Here is a 19,057-nt window from a genome sequence, read left to right as displayed (position 1 = left end):
TGCTTCCGCAACCCTTTCATGACCTCAAGGTGTCACAGGGTATTTTACAGCGAATGAAACAATTCTGAAACATAGGAAACATGAAACACAGTTTCTGACCAGCAAATTTCCACAAACAGCCACGACATCATGACCAAATCATCGATTTCTCAGTGTTTTTGGTTGAAGGATAAACATTAGTCAGGACACTGGTCTGCTCTTCACTGAATACTACAACAAGATCTTTTACATCAAACCGGGAGGACAGAGAGGACTTGGATAAAACATCTGAAAAACAGTACAGCACTCCCTCAGTACTGACCCTCTGACAGTGCGGCACTCCCTCAGTACTGACCCTCTGACAGTGCGGCACTCCCTCAGTACTGACCCTCTGACAGTGCGGCACTCCCTCAGTACTGACCCTCTGACAGTGCGGCACTCCCTCAGTACTGACCCTCTGACAGTGCGGCACTCCCTCAGCACTGACCCTCTGACAGTGCGGCACTCCCTCAGCACTGACCCTCTGACAGTGCGGCACTCCCTCAGCACTGACCCTCTGACAGTGCGGCACTCCCTCAGCACTGACCCTCTGACAGTGCGGCACTCCCTCAGCACTGACCCTCTGACAGTGCGGCACTCCCTCAGCACTGACCCTCTGACAGTGCGGCACTCCCTCAGCACTGACCCTCTGACAGTGCGGCACTCCCTCAGCACTGACCCTCTGACAGTGCGGCACTCCCTCAGCACTGACCCTCTGACAGTGCGGCACTCCCTCAGCACTGATCCTCTGACAGTGCGGCACTCCCTCAGTACTGACCCTCTGAGTGTGGCACTCCCTCAGTACTGACCCTCTGACAGTGCGGCACTCCCTCAGCACTGACCCTCTGACAATGCAGCACACCCTCAGTACTGACCCTCTGACTGTGTGGCGCTCCCTCAGTACTGACCCTCTGACAGTGCGGCACTCCCTCAGTACTGACCCTCTGACAGTGCGGCACTCCCTCAGCACTGACCCTCTGACAATGCAGCACACCCTCAGTACAGACCCTCTGACTGTGCGGCACTCCCTCAGTACTGACCCTCTGACAGTGTGGCACTCCCTCAGCACTGACCCCCTAACAGTGTGGCACTCCCTCAGGACTGACCCTCTGACAGTGTGGCACGCCCTCAGCACTGACCCTCTGACAGGGCGGCACTCCCTCAGCACTGACCCTCTGATAGGGCAGCACTCCCTCAACACTGACCCTCTGACAGTGCGGCACTCCCTCAGCACTGACCCTCTGACAGTGTGGCACTCATTCAGTACTGACCCTCAGACAGTGTGGCACTCATTCAGTACTACAATGAGGTGAGCCACAGTGCTCCACATGGGATTCAAAATATCCCAGAATTGAACAACAGGACAAGATATTTGACGTTAAATTACAATTGAGTGGGATTGAAGGCAGAGGAGAGATGGTAACTGGCAAAAGCAGAAGAAGTATGAGTGGAATGAGTGGGAGAGGAACACTTGAGAATGGTATGTGGAAACTAAATATGAAAGCAAAATCTGCTCTGCTCCCTATCCCTTTATTCACCAATACACCCAAACTCTCGCATTTGTTTGAAAGTGAATCTATTCCCTGTCAAATAAGCCAGTGAGTGCTAACTTAGAGAGGAGGCTTTTCCGTACACACTCTGCTCTCTGCTGATAACAGCTCAGGCTCTGTCTGCTTCTGGCAGATAAAAGCTGAGTTCTGGCATTAACCATCCCCTATCTGTCTTCCGCAGTCAATATTAATGCAGGTTGACAAAGACAAGCTTCTGATAATATAACTAAAGGACCAGCACGGTATTCTGTGGAGTTTATTAATATTCCTGACGGTTCCTAAACCCGTCCAACTCAGGCCCTTTCTAACTGCTGTTTCCCTTCAATGATTGTCTCACTTGTTTTTTTTATTGCTTTTATGTACTTGTTTCATTTAAACAAAAATGTTTTAAAGGGTTTGGTTTGTTGCACTGCATTAGCTGCCTGTGATGTAAGCATTTCTCCTGTCTAGCACCTGAACATCAATCAAGCATCTGTCTTCCTTTAAACTCATTCCTTAAGATGTTCTAATTGTTAAACTAACAGTCCCAAAGTGAATCTGTTTGTATTACAGTCAATCTAAACAATCAGGATAGAGAAAGAGACCTGGTGAGATGGGGCGATGAGATGGGGCGATGAGACGGGTTACTGAGTGGTAACTACATATAAGCCATGGAGCATTCCAGGAGTGCAGTGAGCGTTAATCAGTTGCTCCAAAGACAGAAATTGAAATGTTATTGTGTTAATCTATGAATCCTTCAGTGCATGACAAAACCACAATAAAAAGGCAACAGATTGCTGGGGTTCATTTATACAGCAATAGGCTTTATAGGAGATTGTATGGTTGCTATATAAGATGCTCATCAGAGCCATTCGAATATTTTCAATGCTCTATTCATTCAAGGATCACCGAGAGTTAGGCCATAAAGGGAGTACTGCTCACAGTTCACATCACATTATAGGAAGGATGTGATTGCACTGGAGAAGGTGCAGAGGGATTTACCAGGACGTTGCCTGGGCTGGGAGTTCTGAGCTATGAAGAAAGATTGGATAGGCTGGGGCTATTTTCCTTGAAGCAGTGAAAATTAAGAGAGGAGCTGATAGAGTTGTATAAGATTACAAGGTGTAGAGATAGGGTGAATAGGAAGGACCCTTTCCCATCAGTAGAGGACTCAGTAACCAAGAGACAGAGATTCAAGGTAAGAGGGAGAAGCTAAGAGGGGAGTTGAGGAGAAACTTCTTCAGTCAGAGGGTGATGGGAGTCTGGAACGCACTGTCTGAAAGGGTGTGTGAGTCAAACATTCTCATCGCATTTAAGAAGTATTTAGATATTCACTTGTGCTGCTGTAATCTCCAGGGCAATGGGCCAAGTGTTGGAAAATGGGATTAGTGTTGTCAGATGTTTATTGGTTGAGCTGAACATGATGAGCTGAATGGCCTCCTTTTGTGTTCTAGACATATATGAATTAATTAGAGGGAAATTATTGCAACTGAGGGAGGATAGAGACAGCAAGGAAAATTAGTCCAGCTTTGAGGAATTTAAATTATAGATAAAGACTAAGGAAATTGAGCTTGTTGTCTTTGGAACAGCAACATCAACTTGAAATAAAACAGTAAATGCTGGAATAACTCAGCAGTTTTGGGAGCATCTATGGAGAAAGAAACAGAGTTACCGTTTCAAGTCTGTATGACTCTTTCTCAGAGCTGGAGAGCTGTAATATTTTCAAGAACATGAAGGAAAATCACAAGATGGTCCGTTCGATAAAGGGCTGAATCCCAGGCGCCAAGAGAAAATGAGGAGGTTTGGAAAAATGGGAGGATGAAGTCTGTATTATCCAAAGATTCTATAAATTGGAGCAAAAGACAACTGATATCCTGAGGGTGTGGGCAGAAGACGGACTGGGTGAGGGGATCAGGGGCCATAATACCAAAGGACAGGTGGACCAAAGTAGGTCATTTGGCCCATCAGGTCAACTCTGTCATTCAATGGGATCAGGAAAATTCTGATATGATAATCTTCAACTCCGCTTTCCCGCCTTATCCCTGTAACCCTCAATTCCCTTACAGACTAAAAATCCGGCTATCTTAGTCTTGAACATATTCAATGATACAGCCTCAACATCTCTCTATGGTAAAGAATTGCACAGATTCACTCCCCTCAAAGGCAAGAAATTCGTCCTCATCTCCGTCTTAAATTGGTGACCCTCTTACTCAGACTGTGTCCTCTGGCCCTAGATTCTTCTATAAGGGGAAATGACTACTCAGTACCTACCCTGATAAACCCCCTGAGCATTCTATATGTCTCAATAAGGTTGCCTCTCATTTTTCTAAACTCCAATGAGTACAGGGAATGAGTGGTCTGTAAAGAGGACTTATGTCCTTTGAAGAAGCCACAGCTGTCAATCAAGCTTAGATGCTCTCAAACATGGAAGAGAAGGTAAATAAACATAGCTGTCAACCAAACGGCAGATAAAAGGACTGAACTGGAATTGAAGGGAAACAATGTTTTTCAATGAGTTTGAAGGTATTTCAAAGACTCTGAGCTTTCTATGAAGGATCAGTGGCTGGAAATAAATGCAGTGTTAAAACAATGAGGCTGAGCGAATAGCCATGGAGATGGGAATTCGCCCTGAACCCACCATGCCACTAGTTACAAGTTGTCATCCTGAAAATTCCCCTCTTACTCCAAATCTCTGTCTTTGATTAATTAGCCAATCCTCTATCCGTGCTAATATATCACTCCTAACACTATGGGTTACAATCTCATTAAGTAGTGTTTTGTTTGGTACTTTAGCAAATACTTATTGGAAATCCAAGTATATTACATTTATTGGTTCCTCTTTATCTACCCTGCTCATTACCACTTCAAAGAATTCTAACAAATCTGCCAGGCATGATTTCTCCTCATGAAGCCGTGCTGACTCTGCTTGATTATTTTATGTATTTCTAAATGCTCTGCTGTTACATCCTTTATAATGACTGACATTTTCCCGATGATAGATGTTACATTAACTGGTCTATAGTGGGGGTGGGGGGGAGGGGAGGGTGGGGAGTGGAGGAAAGAGACATGGAGAGGGGTAGGTCCTTCAAAGCAAAGGTAAATTTACCATTTCTAGAAATCCTATTGTTCTCCTTACAGGCCTCTATGGAGAGTGTTAGAATACAATCGCTGTCTTGATACAAACATTCCATTGTGCACTGATTCCCCCATTAGCCCCAAGGAACAAATTACATATTCCTGCATCAACGGGATTGTAAAATCCTCAGAGACTATTTAGATTACATAGGTTCACTCTAAATTTCAGTCATCTGTGCACATTATAAAGCCTACAGCCTGTCACATCTGTTCCTACCTGCATAATATTCCATCTTCTCACAGAGTCATAGAGGTTCATAGTTTGGAAACAGGCCCTTCGGCCCAACTTGTCCATACCACGCTTTTTTTTTAAACTCCTAAACTAATCCCAATTGCCCGTGTTTGACCCATATCCCTCTATACACATCATACCCATGTAACTATCTAAACGCTTTTCAAAAGACAACATTGTACCCGCCTCTGCTACTACCTCTGGCAGCTTATTCCAGACACTCACCACTCTCTGCATGAAAACATTGCCCCTCTGGATACTTTTGTATTCTCTCCTCTCACTTTACACTCTCCCCTCCAGTTTTACACTCACTTACCTTTGGGAAAAGATATTGGCTATCTAGCTGATCTATGCCCCTCATCTCTCAGCTTTCTGCGCTCCAGGGAAAAAAGTCCCAGTCTATCCAGCCTCTCCATATAACTCAAACTCTCAAGTTCTGGTAGCATCCCAGTAAATCTTTAATATCCTTTCTATGATAGGGTGACCAGAACTGCATACAGTATTCCAAGTGTGGCCTTACCAATGTCTTGTACGACTTCAACAAGACGTCCCAACTCCTGTATTCAATGTTGTGACCAATGAAATCAAGCATGCCGAATGTCTTCTTCACCATTCTGTCCACCTGTGACTCCACTTTCAAGGAGCTATGAACCTGTAGCCCTTGATCTCTTTGATCTATAACTCTCCCCAGTGCCCTACCATTAACTGAATAAGTCCTGCCCTGGTTCAATCTACCAAAATGCATCACCTCACATTTATCTAAATTGAACTCCATCTGCCATTTGTCAGCCCACTGGCCCAATTGATCAAGATCCTGTTGTAATTGGAGATAACTTTCTTCATTATCCAACATGCCACCAATCTTGGTGTTATTTGCAAACTTACAAACCAAGCCTCCTATATTTTCATCCAAATCATTAATATAAATGAAAAATAACAGTGGGCCCAGCACTGATCCCTGAGGCACACCCCTGGTCACAGGCCTCCAGTTTGAAAAACAACCACTCTCTGCCTTCTGTCATCAAGCCAATTTTCTAACCGTTTAGCTACCTCACCCTGGATCCTATGAGATTTAACTTTATGCAACAACCTACCATGTGGTACCATATCAAAGGCCTTACTAAAGTCCATGTAGACAACATCAACTGCACTGCCCTCATCTACTTTCTTGGTTACCCCTTCAAAAAACTCAATCAAATTTATGAGACATGATTTTCCACTCACAAAACCATGCTGACTGTCCCTAATCAGTCCTTGTGTCTCTAAATGCCTGTAGATCCTGGCTCTCAAAATATCTTCTAACAACTTACCCACTACAGATGTGAGGCTCACCGGCCTGTGGTTCCCAGGTTTTTCCCTGAAGCCCTTTTTAAACAAAGGCAGAACATTTACCACTCTCCAATCTTCAGGCACTCACCTGTGACTATCAATGATTCAAATTGCTAGGGGACCTGCAATTTCCTCCCTAGCCTCCCAGTGTCCTGGGATACACTTCATTAGGTCCCAGAATATATCCACCTTTCTGCGCTTTAAGACTTCCAGCACCTCCTTCTCTGTATTATGTACACTCCTCAAGACATCACTATTTATTTCCCAAGTTCCCTAACATCCATGCTTTTCTCAACAGTAAGTACTGATGAGAAATATTCATTTAGGATCTCACCCGTCTCTTGTGGATCTGCACACAGGCGTCCTTGTTGATTCTTAAGAGGTCCTACTCTCTCTGTGGTTACTTTTTTGCCTTTTATGTATTTGTAGAAGCTCTCTAGATTCTCCTTTGGCTTATCTGCCAAAACAATCTCATGTCCCCATTTTGCCCTCATAATTTTTCTCTTAACTCTACTCCTACACCCGCTTTGCTCTTCAAGGGATTCACTCGATCCCAGCTGCCTATGCATGTCACGTGCCTCCTTCTTCTACTTGACCAGGGCCTCAATATCCCGAGACATCCAGGGTTCCCTACTTCTACTGGCCTTGCCCTTCACTCTAAGAGGAATGTGCTTTCCTGAATGTGGTTAACGCACTTTTGAAAGCCTCCCACCCACAGACTATCCTGACTGATACCATCAAAATTGGTGTTGCCCCAATTTAGAATTTTAACTTTTGGGCCAGACCTGTCATTCTCTATACCTATGTTAAAACTGATCGAATTATAGTTACTAGTTTTGCCTTCTGAAGGCCTTCTGAATGGACAAAAGTCCATTGTACAAAATTGTTAACAGGGTTCTCCTGACCTGGAATGAAAGTCATGGATCTCAGTCTAATCAGTAACAATGTCATGAAAGCCTGTCCAGTCTCGTTTCACTGATTGCAAGATTCCAAACACAAAAACATCAAGTGTCCAATGCTAGTTAATTAGCTACCTGTAAGAACGGGCTTTGCAGGTATAAAGGGGTTCACTCAGCTCTTTAATTGGATGTTTCAAAAAGTTTATCTTACCTGTTTGCAATCTCGGTTCAGGCTGGTTAATGTTGCACCCATGCCCTGAATGTAATCCCTGCTCAAATTACATTATCCACTCTTCACAGAGCTTTAACAGATTCATATCATCTCTCATCACAATCTTCTTTTCTCCAAAAACAAGCTCAGCTCGAGGAGTGCCCATTCCAAACAGAGAGCATAAGCTTCATCTTTGTCGCATTCTTTGCATTTCAGTCCTCTTCTGAGGGAACGCTGTCCAAAGATACTCTCAGTATTTCATTGTACTCCAAAATTGACCTAAACAAAATTAAAATAATCTGTACCAACATCGTTTAAATGCATGCACAATCTAAGCAGCTCACATAGCATTTAGTCAATCCTTAATAATCACACCCAGCTACGCCCTTCCCCTGTTCCCACACCAGATACACGTTCATTATGCACAAGCTTCCCACACCCTTCAGTATTTACTCAGGTTTTTAAATCTATCTGTCAATCCTTAGTTCATTGCTACATTGCAGTAATGTCCAGGTCAAATTATCAACGTACACCATAGGATTGACCTGGAGAACAATTCCATTAATCGATGCTTACCCAGTACATTAGCAAACACTAAAACCAGCAGGAACATTGCAGTTTCAAAGATCTCAATAAACTCCATCATCCCTCCAGAGCATTGCATCTGCCACTTTCTGAATGCAGGCTTTGATCAAATACACTGCCCTCTGCTTCTCACAGTCAGAAATTATAATAACTCCCCTCTCCTTTCCTGTTCCAGGCACAATACTGAAAATGACAAGCTCTATCAGCATCACTGTGGATGTCCAAATCCTCTGATATAACCAGATACACAGCCTCCCAAAATCCCTTTCCTCCCATATGCTCACACCTTCTGTTCGATCTCGCAAATGCGACACAACTATTCAAGGAAGGAGGGAGATAGAAAGCAGGAAACTTTAGGTCAGTTAGTCTAACATCTGTCATTGGCAAAATGTAGCAATCCATTATTAAGGAGGTAACAAGAATAGAAAAGCAGAATTCTATTTAAATAGAGACTACAGAGAGGACAGAGAGATCTGAGTGTCCTTGTACATGAACCAAAAACAATACCTTACAGGTACAGCAGTGATTCAGAGGGTAAATGGAATGTTGATGTTTATTGCGAGGGGAATAGAATGTAAAAGTGGGAACGTCTTGTTACAGCTGTACGCAGCATTGGTGAGATTACACATGGAGCACTGGGCACAATTTTGTTTGGGTGTGCTGAGGGAAAATTTTTCATGGCCAATGCACCTAACCAACATATCTTTTGGGCTGTGAGAGGAAACTGGAGCTCCCGGAGGAAACCCACGCAGATACAAGGAGAACGTACAGACTTATATATCTCTTTCCAGCAGAAGACGGATGGATGGATGGCTGGTTTGTGCGATGGACTGGGTTACATTCACAACCCTTTGCAGTTTCTTGCGGTCTTGGTCAGAGCAGGAGCCATACCACATATAGTCACCCAAACCAGGAATCGAACCTGGGCCGCTGGCACTGTGAGGTAGCAGTGCTAACCACTGTGCTACTGTGCTGCCTCAGAAGGTTCGCTCTGTTGATTCCTGGGATGAAGGGATTTCCCAACCCACATGTTGTTTCGTTGTTTAAAAAAGGCTCAAAAAGTAATCCAGGAAATTATAGTCCAGTAAGTTTGATGTCAGTAGTAGGTAAATTTTTAGAAGGAGTACTAAGAGATAGGATCTACAAATATTTGGATGGACAGGGACTTATTAGGGAGAGTCAACATGGCTTTGTGCGTGGTAGGTCATGTTTAACCAATCTATTAGAGTTTTTCAAGGAGGTTACCAGGAAAGTGGATGAAGGGAAGGCAGTGGATGTTGGCCACATGGACTTCAGTAAGGCCTTTGACAAGATCCCGCATGGGAGGTTAGTTAGGGAGGTTCAGTCGCTGGGTATACATGGGGAGATAGTAAATTGGATTAGACATTGGCTCAATGGGAGAAGCCAGAGAGCGGAAGTGGAGGATTGCTTCTCTGAGTGGAGGCCTGTGACTAGTGGTGTGCCAAGGGGATCGGTGCTGGGTCCATTGTTGTTTGTCATCTATATCAATGATCTGGATGATAATGTGGTAAATTGGATCAGCAAATTTGCTGATGATACAAAGATTGGAGGTGTAGTGGACAGTGAGGAAGGTTTTCAAAGCTTGCAGAGGGACTTGGACCCTCTGGGGTCCAAGAAAAATGGGCTGAAAACGGCAGATGGAGTTTAATGCAGACAAGTGTGAGGTATTGCACTTTGGAAGGACAAACCAAGGTAGAACATACATGGTAAATGGTAGGACACTGAAGAGTGCAGTAGAACAGAGGGATCTGGGAGTACAGAGACATAACTCCCTAAAAGTGGCGTCACAGGTAGATAGGGAGGTAAAGAGTGCTTTTGGAACATTGGCCTTTATAAATAAAGTAATGAATATAGGAGTTGGAATGTTATGATGAAGTTGTATAAGACATTGGTGAGGCTGAATTTAGAGTATTGTGTGCAGTTTTGGTCAGGAAGGATATTACAGGAAGGATATTAATAAGGTTGAAAGAGTGCAGAGAAGGTTTACAAGGATGTTGCCGGAACTTGAGAAACTGAGTTACAGAGAAAAGTTGAATAGGTTAGGACTTTATTCCCCGGAGTGAAGAAGAATGAGGGCAGATTTGATAGAGGTGTATAAGATTTTGATGGGTATAGATAGAGTGAATGCAAGCAGGCTTTTTCCACTGAGGCTAGGGGAGAAAAAAACTAGAGGACATGGGTTAAGAGTGAAGGGGGAAAAGTTTAAAGGGAATATTAGGGGGGGCTTCTTCACAGGTGGGAGTGTGGAATGAGCTGCCAGATGAAGTGGTGAATGCGGGCTCACTTTTAACATTTAAGAAAAACTTGGACAGATACATAGATGAAAGGGGTGTGGAGGGATATGGTCCAGGTGCAGATTAGTGGGACTAGGCAGAAAAATGGTTCAGCACAGACAAGAAGGGCCAAAAGGTTTCTGGTGGCTCCCAGTCTCCAGACTTCAGAGAGGGGGAAAAATGGTGTTCTCTCTCAATTCAAAAGCAGCTTCTCAGCTGTGCTTTTTCTCTATGTAAGCCTAGCTCCATTGAGTAACCTGATATTTTCTGTCAATCAACTCAGTCAAGCCCTACTCTGCAAAATTCCAGGGGAACACTAAAAACAACAGAACAGCATTAATCCAGATTAAAACAAACATTCTAGGAATTATACTGCTACAGTAACAATAGAAGACACTACTTATAGGCCTTTAAGCACCAGATAGAACAGACTGCAAAGAAAAAACAATCCGACAAATGATGCAGGACTCAAATACATTTCTCAAAGGCATATAATCACAACAAGCTCCCCTGAAATTCAATGCAAGGGATGCCGAGACATTTTTTGTGCTCTTCATAAAACAGCCAAACAGATGAAATGGCCTGGAAAAATTTGGAAATTATTTTTACAAAATGGATTGTAAAATAGAACTAGCGAAGAGTTTGCATCAGACAGTTCAGAGAATTACCTGAGTACAGGTGGAGAAAGTCAGACTATTGGGGGTTCTCAATGTTTTGTTTCAAAGAGCGAAGTTTTGTTTCAAAGAGCAAATGTGAGATTATCCACTTTGGTAGAAATAATAGTAGAAGGGATTATTATTTAAAAGGTGAAAAGCTGCAGCATGCTAGGGTACAGAGGGACCTGGGGGTCCTTGTGCACGAATCGCAAAAACCCAGTCTGCAGGTGCAGCAGGTGATCAAGAAGGTGAATGGAATGTTGGCCTTTATAGCGAGAGGGATAGAATATAAAAGCAGGAGGTCTTGCTGCAACTGTACAGGGTACTGGTGAGGCTGCAGCTGGAGTACTGTGTGCAGTTTTGGTTACTGCATTTGCGAAAGGATATATTGGCCTTGGAGGGAGCGCAGAGAAGGTTCACTAGGCTGATACTGGAGATGAGGGGGTTAGCCTATGAGGAGAGATTGAATAGACTGAGTCTGTACTCAATGGAGTTTAGAAGGTTGAGGGGTATCTTTTAGAGATATATAAGATAATGAAGGGGCTAAATAGGGTAGGGGTAGAGAGATTCTTCCAGCTTAGAAAGGATAGCAGAACTAGAGGGCACAGCCTCAAAATAAGGGAGTGGGGCACAGTTTAGATCGTAGTTGAGGAGGAACTTCTTCACTCAAAGGGTGGTGAGTGTTCGGAATTCTCTGCCCATCGAAGTGGTGGAGGCTACCTCCCTAAATATATTTAAGTCACGGGTAGATAGGTTTCTGATAGACAGGGGAATTAAGGGTTATGGGGAGAAAGCGGGAAAGTGGAACTGATCCAATTCAGATCAGCCATGATCTTATTGAATGGCGGGGCAGGCTCGAAGGGCTAGATGGCCTACTCCTGCTCCTATTTCTTATGTTCTTAAGTTTTCCCTTACTCGTCTAACAAAATAAATAATCAAATCAAAATTTTGGGACACACGGGAGCAAATAAATCATTGATGATACAATTTAAATCCCAGGATGTTTTATGATGGAGAAAGTATTAGTAAGAGATATTAATGGAAGGGATGAACCTGTTTCCTTGTGTAAAATGAATTTAAGTAATTTTGTAAATGGAATTGTTATGGTGGGAATTATTCCTAAAATATTTATTGGAGGAATAGATTTCATCCAGGTAATAATCTTGCTCACAGAGACAATCAAACGATGACCACTGGATTGCAATAGGCAGTTGATCAGGATGATCTTAACAAACTTTTAAAAACTTCTGTGGAGAAAAATGAGACACTTATTGGAGATAACAAACAACTGAAGGAAAACCTGAATAACTCACACAATCCATTTTCACAAATGAAAGAGAGTTTGTGAATGAAAAAAGAGAACCCATGAGAACAATTGAGAATCAGTCCAGAAAAGTGGAACATTTGCCTGAGGATTTGAACTGAATAACATGAAAAAGTAAATTTAGCAAAGGTTGATTTGGTGAACTTCAGGCATTAGATGTGTTTATTAAGTATTGTGCAAAATGCTTGGAACGAGATTAAGAGCTTCTGGTAAATCAGAATAACTGGTTGAATGCAAAAATTATCAAACAAAACTGACAAAATTCTAAAAATTCCTCGTTAGAAGAACAGTGAGTCTTTTGAACTTCAAAGCAACATGGAGGAACGGAAGAAGGTGGATGGTATGTAGTGTCATAATTTGAAAGTTGCTCCTGTGAAAACAATCACTGTCGAATACTGAGCAAGTTGAGTCACGAACTGGTTTAAGTATTATCAAAGGTAAAAGGTAAAGTCACCATAGTCCCAGAATGTCATAGGTGCACTGCCCTTTGAAGGGGAGAGCTGATTGGTGGTGATTTAACCTGAGGATCACCACAGCTCATGCGAGAGGCAAGGTTGAGAAGGGAAGCCTTCATGAACAACCTCAGCTGGTTTGGGAATTGAATCGTGTTGTTATAGTATGATGCTCTGCATCATGAACCAGTCATCTAGCCAACCAAGCTAACTGACCCCCTGCAACCCTCAGGCTTAGAGATTACTGATGTATCGAAGTCAGTAATGGACAATCAGAAAACAACTGGAGTAACTGCAAAGTTGGAAACTGGGAATGATTGACCAGAAATGCTGACTTTGCAAAATAATCTTTCTGAATCAGTGACCAAAGACTCTGATGTAAAAATGCCTGTTGGTGATACTACACAGGATGTAACAGTTGGAAGAAAGGCAACTGAACAGTTTGCCAAAGATGATTCAATATTCACTAACTGGACTGAGAAAGCTCGGACACTGTGCCAACAAATTGAAGGATTAGAATGAATTGTGAAACTTCAAAGAGATGTGATTTCCATGTTTGTAGTGGCACTGGAGGAAACAACAGGATCACAAAAAGTTCAAAGAACAAACAAACAAGAATTTGCCCCGTTCAGTTTGTAATATTTCTGTGTTTGCAAGAAAGCTGTGATTAGTTTTCAGACTGAGTGAAGCTTCTTCTCAAGATCCGGCTGAGGCTCTCTTGTGTTTTAGAGCTTCAGAACGCAGACACTCAATAATTGCCTAGGAACCGGAGGGAGGAGCAGACAGATCCCTTTGTCTTAGATAAAAGTAAAGCTTTGACAAAGGATCATCTGGACTCAAAACATCAGCTCTTTTCTCTCCTTACAGATGCTGTCAGATTTGCTGAGATTTTCCAGCATTTTCTCTTTATCTTAGAATCTGTAGTAAAAATCTAGTTAGTTGAGTTGGAGATTGGAAAAGAGATAGGATGGGTCTCTCAGGTCTGCTTGAAGCTAGAATCTTATAATGGTTCAAATAGCCGGTTAGGGTTGCATGTAGAATTAAGGAATTAATGGAAGGTCAAAAGAACATAAGAACATAAGAAATAGGAGCAGGAGTAGGCCATCTAGCCCTTCGAGCCTGCCCCGCCATTCAATAAGATCATGGCTGATCTGTCGTGGCTCAGTTCCACATTCCCGCCCTCTCCCCATAACCCTTAATCCCCTCTCTCATCAAAAACCCATCAACCCGCGTCTTAAAAATATTTAGCGAGGCAGCCTCCACCACTTCAACGGGCAGAGAATTCCAGAGATTCACCACCCTTTGAGTGAAGAAGTTCCTCCTCAACTCTGTTCTAAACCGCACCCCCCTTTATCTTGAGGCTGTGCCCCCTAGTCCTACTGTCCTTTCTGAGCGGGAAGAGCCTCTCCACCTCTATCCTATCCATCCCATTCATCATCTTATACGTCTCAGTGAGATCTCCCCTCATTCTTCTAAACTCTAACGAGTACAAGCCTAATCTATTCAGCCTCTCCTCATAGCTCAACCCCCTCAACTCCGGCATCAGCCTAGTAAACCTCCTCTGCACTCCCTCCAAGGCCAAAGTATCCTTGCGTAAGTGCGGCGACCAAAACTGCACACAGTACTCTAGCTGCGGCCTCACCAATGCCCTATACAGCCGCAGCAAGACCTCCCTACTTTTATATTCAATCCCCCTCACGATGAAGGCCAGCATCCCATTCGCCTTCCTGACCACCTGCTGCACCTGCAAGCTGGGTTTTTGCGACTCATGCACAAGGACCCCGAGGTCCCTCTGCACCGTCGCCTGCTGCAGTTTTTCGCCCCGTAAGTAATAGTCCTTCCTACCATTATTCCTACCAAAGTGGACCACCTCGCACTTGCCAACATTAAATTCCATTTGCCATTTCCTGGCCCATTCGCCCAGCCTATCTAGATCCTTCTGTAGACTCCCCACACCCTCCGCACAATTTGCCTTTCCACCAATTTTGGTGTCATCAGCAAATTTCAACACCCTACACTCGGTTCCCTCCTCCAGATCATCTATATAAATGGTAAATAGCTGAGGCCCCAGCACCGACCCCTGGGGCACTCCACTAGTCACCATCCGCCAATCCGAATAGCACCCATTGACCCCCACTCTCTGCCTCCTATCTGACAACCAGTCCTCTATCCACGCTAACACCCTACCCCCAACTCCATGCCCCCTGACCTTCTGCAATAACCTCTTGTGAGGTACCTTGTCAAACGCCTTCTGAAAATCCAGAAAGACCACATCCACCGGCTCTCCTCTATCCACCGCCCTAGACACATCCTCATAGAACTCCAGTAAATTTGTCAGACACGACTTCCCTTTAAGGAAACCGTGCTGCGTCTGCTCTATCAAGCAGTTCCCCTCAAGATGCCTCGCTATTTCCTCCTTGATGACGGATTCTAACATTTTACCTACCACAGACGTTAAACTAGCCGGCCTATAATTCCCCGCCTTTTGCCTGGCACCCTTCTTAAACAACGGCGTAACATTAGCCGTTTTCCAATCATCCGGCACTTCCCCGGAATCCAGCGACATCTGGAAAATAACCACCAAGGCATCCACTACCACCTCCGCCATTTCTTTCAGGACCCTCGGATGCATTCCATCCGGTCCTGGGGACTTGTCCACAATCAGCCCCTCCAGTCTGTCGAGCACCACCTCTCTAGTAACAGTAATGCCATCAAGACCCTCCAATCCTACCACCTTTCCATCTCTAACATCCGGCAAATTATTCACATCCTCCTCCGTGAAGACCGAAACAAAAAAGTTATTCAAGACCTCCACCATATCCCCATCCCCTACCACTAAGTTCCCCTTCTCATCCTCTAAGGGACCAACGTTCACCCTAGCCAGCCTCTTCCTTTTTATATATTTATAAAAACTCTTGCTATCCTTTTTTATATTAAGCGCTAGCCCAGCTTCATAGTTTCTCCTACCCTTCTTTATCAACTTCTTTGTCAATCTTTGTTGACATTTAAACCTCTCCCAATCCTCTTCTCGCCCACTACTCTTAGCTACTCTAAACGCCTCCGCTTTTAATTTAACACTTTGCTTCACCTCCTTCGTTATCCACGGCTTATTACCTCTCCTCCTACGGTCCTTTTTGACCATCAGAATAAATTTCCGCTGAGCACCAAGAAAGATCTCCTTAAAGATCCTCCACTGCTCCTCAGCAGACCTACCTTCCAACGCGCTCCCCCAGTCCACATTCGCCAATTCTTCTCTCATCCTACCGTACTCCCCTCTGTTCAAACAAAGGATGCGTGTCCGGGAACCCACTTTCTCCTCCTCCATCTGCACCAGAAACTCCACCATACAATGATCACTCTCCCCAAGAGGATCCTTCACTGCAAGTTCCCTAATTCTACCCGTCTCATTACATAGCACCAGATCCAAGATAGCTCGCTCCCTCGTCGGCTCCAACACACACTGTTCCAGGAAACTATCCCGGCAGCAAAAGATCCATAGTGAATACTAATAAGGATCCATTGGAAGGTCCAGAGATCCAGGGAGCTGTAACAAGAAGATGTCAGGAAGCCTGAAACAAAGTGATCAGAGACTTTGAAGATCAGACTTCTATTTCAGAAGACCAAAGATAAGAATCAATTGATTAGTGAGAACTACTAGAAAAAGGCTTTCTGAGATTAATTCTGGTAATTGTTATATTACTGTCTGTGAACAAATTGTAAAGTATCATCTGAGATCTAAAAGGTGGTTGAATCTCATTATGAGTGTAGAAGGGACCAAGAGCTGGTTCAAAATCCTGGCATGGAGTCTACTAAAAGGTGTAGAAGCTCTGGTCAACTAGGTCTTTTGGAAAACACAAACTGGATACTGGAATGCAGATTGCTAAATGAAAGTTTTGCTACAGGGGAAGATTTAAAAGCTTATTTCTGGGAGTGGAGTTTGAAACTCTCATATAACAATAATCGGGAGGTAATTCTGAGAAGAAATCCACAAATGCTGACCAAGGGTGCTGACGAGACAATTTTAGCTCCAAATATATTTTGTCACCTGTTCTAACCTTAAACCTATGTATAAGTGTAAGCTAAAGGAAGAGTAGAAGAATATTGCATCATAATCCATTGTTTTTACTGTTTATTATTAAAGATAGAAGGATGGTAGGAGTTGAGGGCCTGAATGCAATTACTGTCACTAGAGAGATAGTGCTTGATAGACTATCGGGACTGATGGTGGACAAGTCCCCAGGACCGGACAGATTGCATCCCAGGGTTCTGAAGGAAATGGCAGAGGTGATAGTGGATGCCTTAGTGATTATTTACCAAACTTCGCTGGATTCCGGGGAAGTGCCGGAAGATTGGAAAACGGCTAATGTTACGCTGCTGTTTAAAAAAGATAGCAGGCAAAAGGCAGGGAATTATAGGCCGGTTAGTTTAACGTCTGTAGTTGGAAAAATGCTTGAACCCGTCATCGAAGAAGAAATAGCGAGGCACCTAGAAAAGAATGGTTTGATAGAGCAGACGCAGCACGGATTCGTTAAGGGGAAGTCGTGTTTGACGAATTTATTGGATTTCTATGACGATGTGACTAGTGCGGTAGATACAGGGGAACCAGTGGATGTGGTGTTTCTCGATTTTCAAAAGGCGTTTGATAAGGTGCCTCACAAAAGGTTGCTTCAGAAGGTTAGGGTGCATGGAGTTGGGGGTAAGGTGTTAGCGTGGATAGAGGATTGGTTGTCTAATAGGAGGCAGAGAGTTAGCATCAGTGGGTGCTATTCTGGTTGGCGGTTGGTGACTAGTGGAGTGCCCCAGGGATCGGTGCTGGGGCCCCAGCTATTTACCATTTATGTAGATGATCTGGAGGTGGGGGCTGAGTGTAGGGTAACGAAATTTGCTGATGACACGAAGATGAGTGGAAAAGCAAATTATGTAGAGGGTGTGGGAAGTCTGCAGAGGGATCTGGATAGGCTGAACGAGTGGGTGAGGACCTGGCAGATAGAGTATAATGTTAGCAAGTATGAGGTTATCCACTTTGGCAGAAATAATAGTAGGAGGGATTACTATTTAAAGGGCGAAAAGCTGCAGCATGCTACGGTGCAGAGGGACCTGGGGGTCCTTGTGCATGAGTCGCAAAAACCCAGTCTGCAGGTGCAGCAGGTGATCAAGAAGGTGAATGGAATGTTGGCCTTTATAGCGAGGGGGATAGAATATAAAAGCAGGGAGGTCTTGCTGCAACTGTACAGGGCACTGGTGAGGCCGCAGCTGGAGTACTGTGTGCACTTTTGGTCGTCGCACTTACGCAAGGATATTCTGGCCTTGGAGGGAGTGCAGAGGAGGTTCACTAGGCTGATACCTAGTGAGAGGAGGTATCACTAGATGAGGTGTTACCTCATCTAGGTATCAGATGAGGTATCATCTGATGAGGGGGTTGACTATGAGATGAGGGGGTTGGACTATGAAGAGAGACTAAATAGACTGGGTCTGTACTCGTTGGAGTTTAGAAGGATGAGGGGGGATCTTATAGAGACATATAAGATAATGAAAGGGATGGATAGGGTAGAGGTAGAGAGATTCTTCCCGCTCAGAAAGGACAGCAGGACTTGAGGGCACAGCCTCAAGATAAGGGGAGGGCAGTTTAGAACGGAGTTGAGGAGGAACTTCTTCACTCAAAGTGTGGTGAATCTCTGGAATTCTCCGCCCGTTGAAGTGGTGGAGGCTGCCTCACTAAATATATTTAAGTCACGGATAGATAGGTTTTTGACAGACAAGGGAATTAAGGGTTATGGGGAGAAAGCGGGAAAGTGGAACTGATCCACTTCAGATCAGCCATGATCTTATTGAATGGCGGGGCAGGCTCGAAGGACTAGATGGCCTACTCCTGCTCCTATTTCTTATGTTCTTAATAAATGGTTTATAATTTTGTTAAAATCTAATTAGCGGTCCGTGACTCAGTTTCCTCCACATTTGATGAAACAAAACTTAAAAATAACCGTTAAAATCTTTTGAGCCAGGGGTTCCGTTCTAGGATCCTCCTGTCCAGTTATGATACCAACTGGGATCATATCAATTTAAGAGCTCTCCCTCTGGAGAGACAACCGGGCCACACTGAGATGGGGGCATTCAAACAGTCTCTACCACCCTCTTCCATCGGGGAAAACGATAATGAACTTCAAGGTCACGTCTCAACTGACTCAAGAACAGCTTCTTCCCTGCTGTTGTCAGACTTTTGAATGGACTTACCTTGCATTAAGTTGATCTTTCTCTGCACCCGAGCTATGACTGTAACACTACATTCTGCACTGTCTCAAGGGAATTAAAGGGAATTAAGGGTTATGGGGAGAAAGCGGGAAAGTGGAACTGATCGACTTCAGATCAGCCATGATCTTATTGAATGGCAGGGCA

At 44.0% G+C, this 19,057-nt stretch overlaps 1 protein-coding gene across 13 annotated transcripts in view; it reads right to left on the bottom strand.

Annotated features, from left to right (window-relative positions):
- The window catches only part of cbfa2t3 (CBFA2/RUNX1 partner transcriptional co-repressor 3), a 147,656-nt gene that overhangs the window by 123,252 nt on the left and 5,347 nt on the right, over positions 1 to 19,057 (bottom strand). For all 13 annotated transcript variants that reach the window (XM_080186627.1, XM_080186618.1, XM_080186620.1 and 10 more), the window contains exon 2: positions 7,354 to 7,632. The gene's annotated coding sequence lies outside the window, so the exon portion shown is untranslated. The remainder of the gene's footprint in view (positions 1 to 7,353; positions 7,633 to 19,057) is intronic.

This window comes from Carcharhinus amblyrhynchos, chromosome 4, assembly GCF_965287045.1.
Source record: "Carcharhinus amblyrhynchos chromosome 4, sCarAmb.v2.hapA, whole genome shotgun sequence".
Classification (NCBI taxonomy): Eukaryota; Metazoa; Chordata; class Chondrichthyes; order Carcharhiniformes; family Carcharhinidae; genus Carcharhinus; species Carcharhinus amblyrhynchos.
The sequence above is the reverse complement of the archived record's forward strand: the minus strand, read 5'-3'. Positions and strand labels throughout refer to the sequence as shown.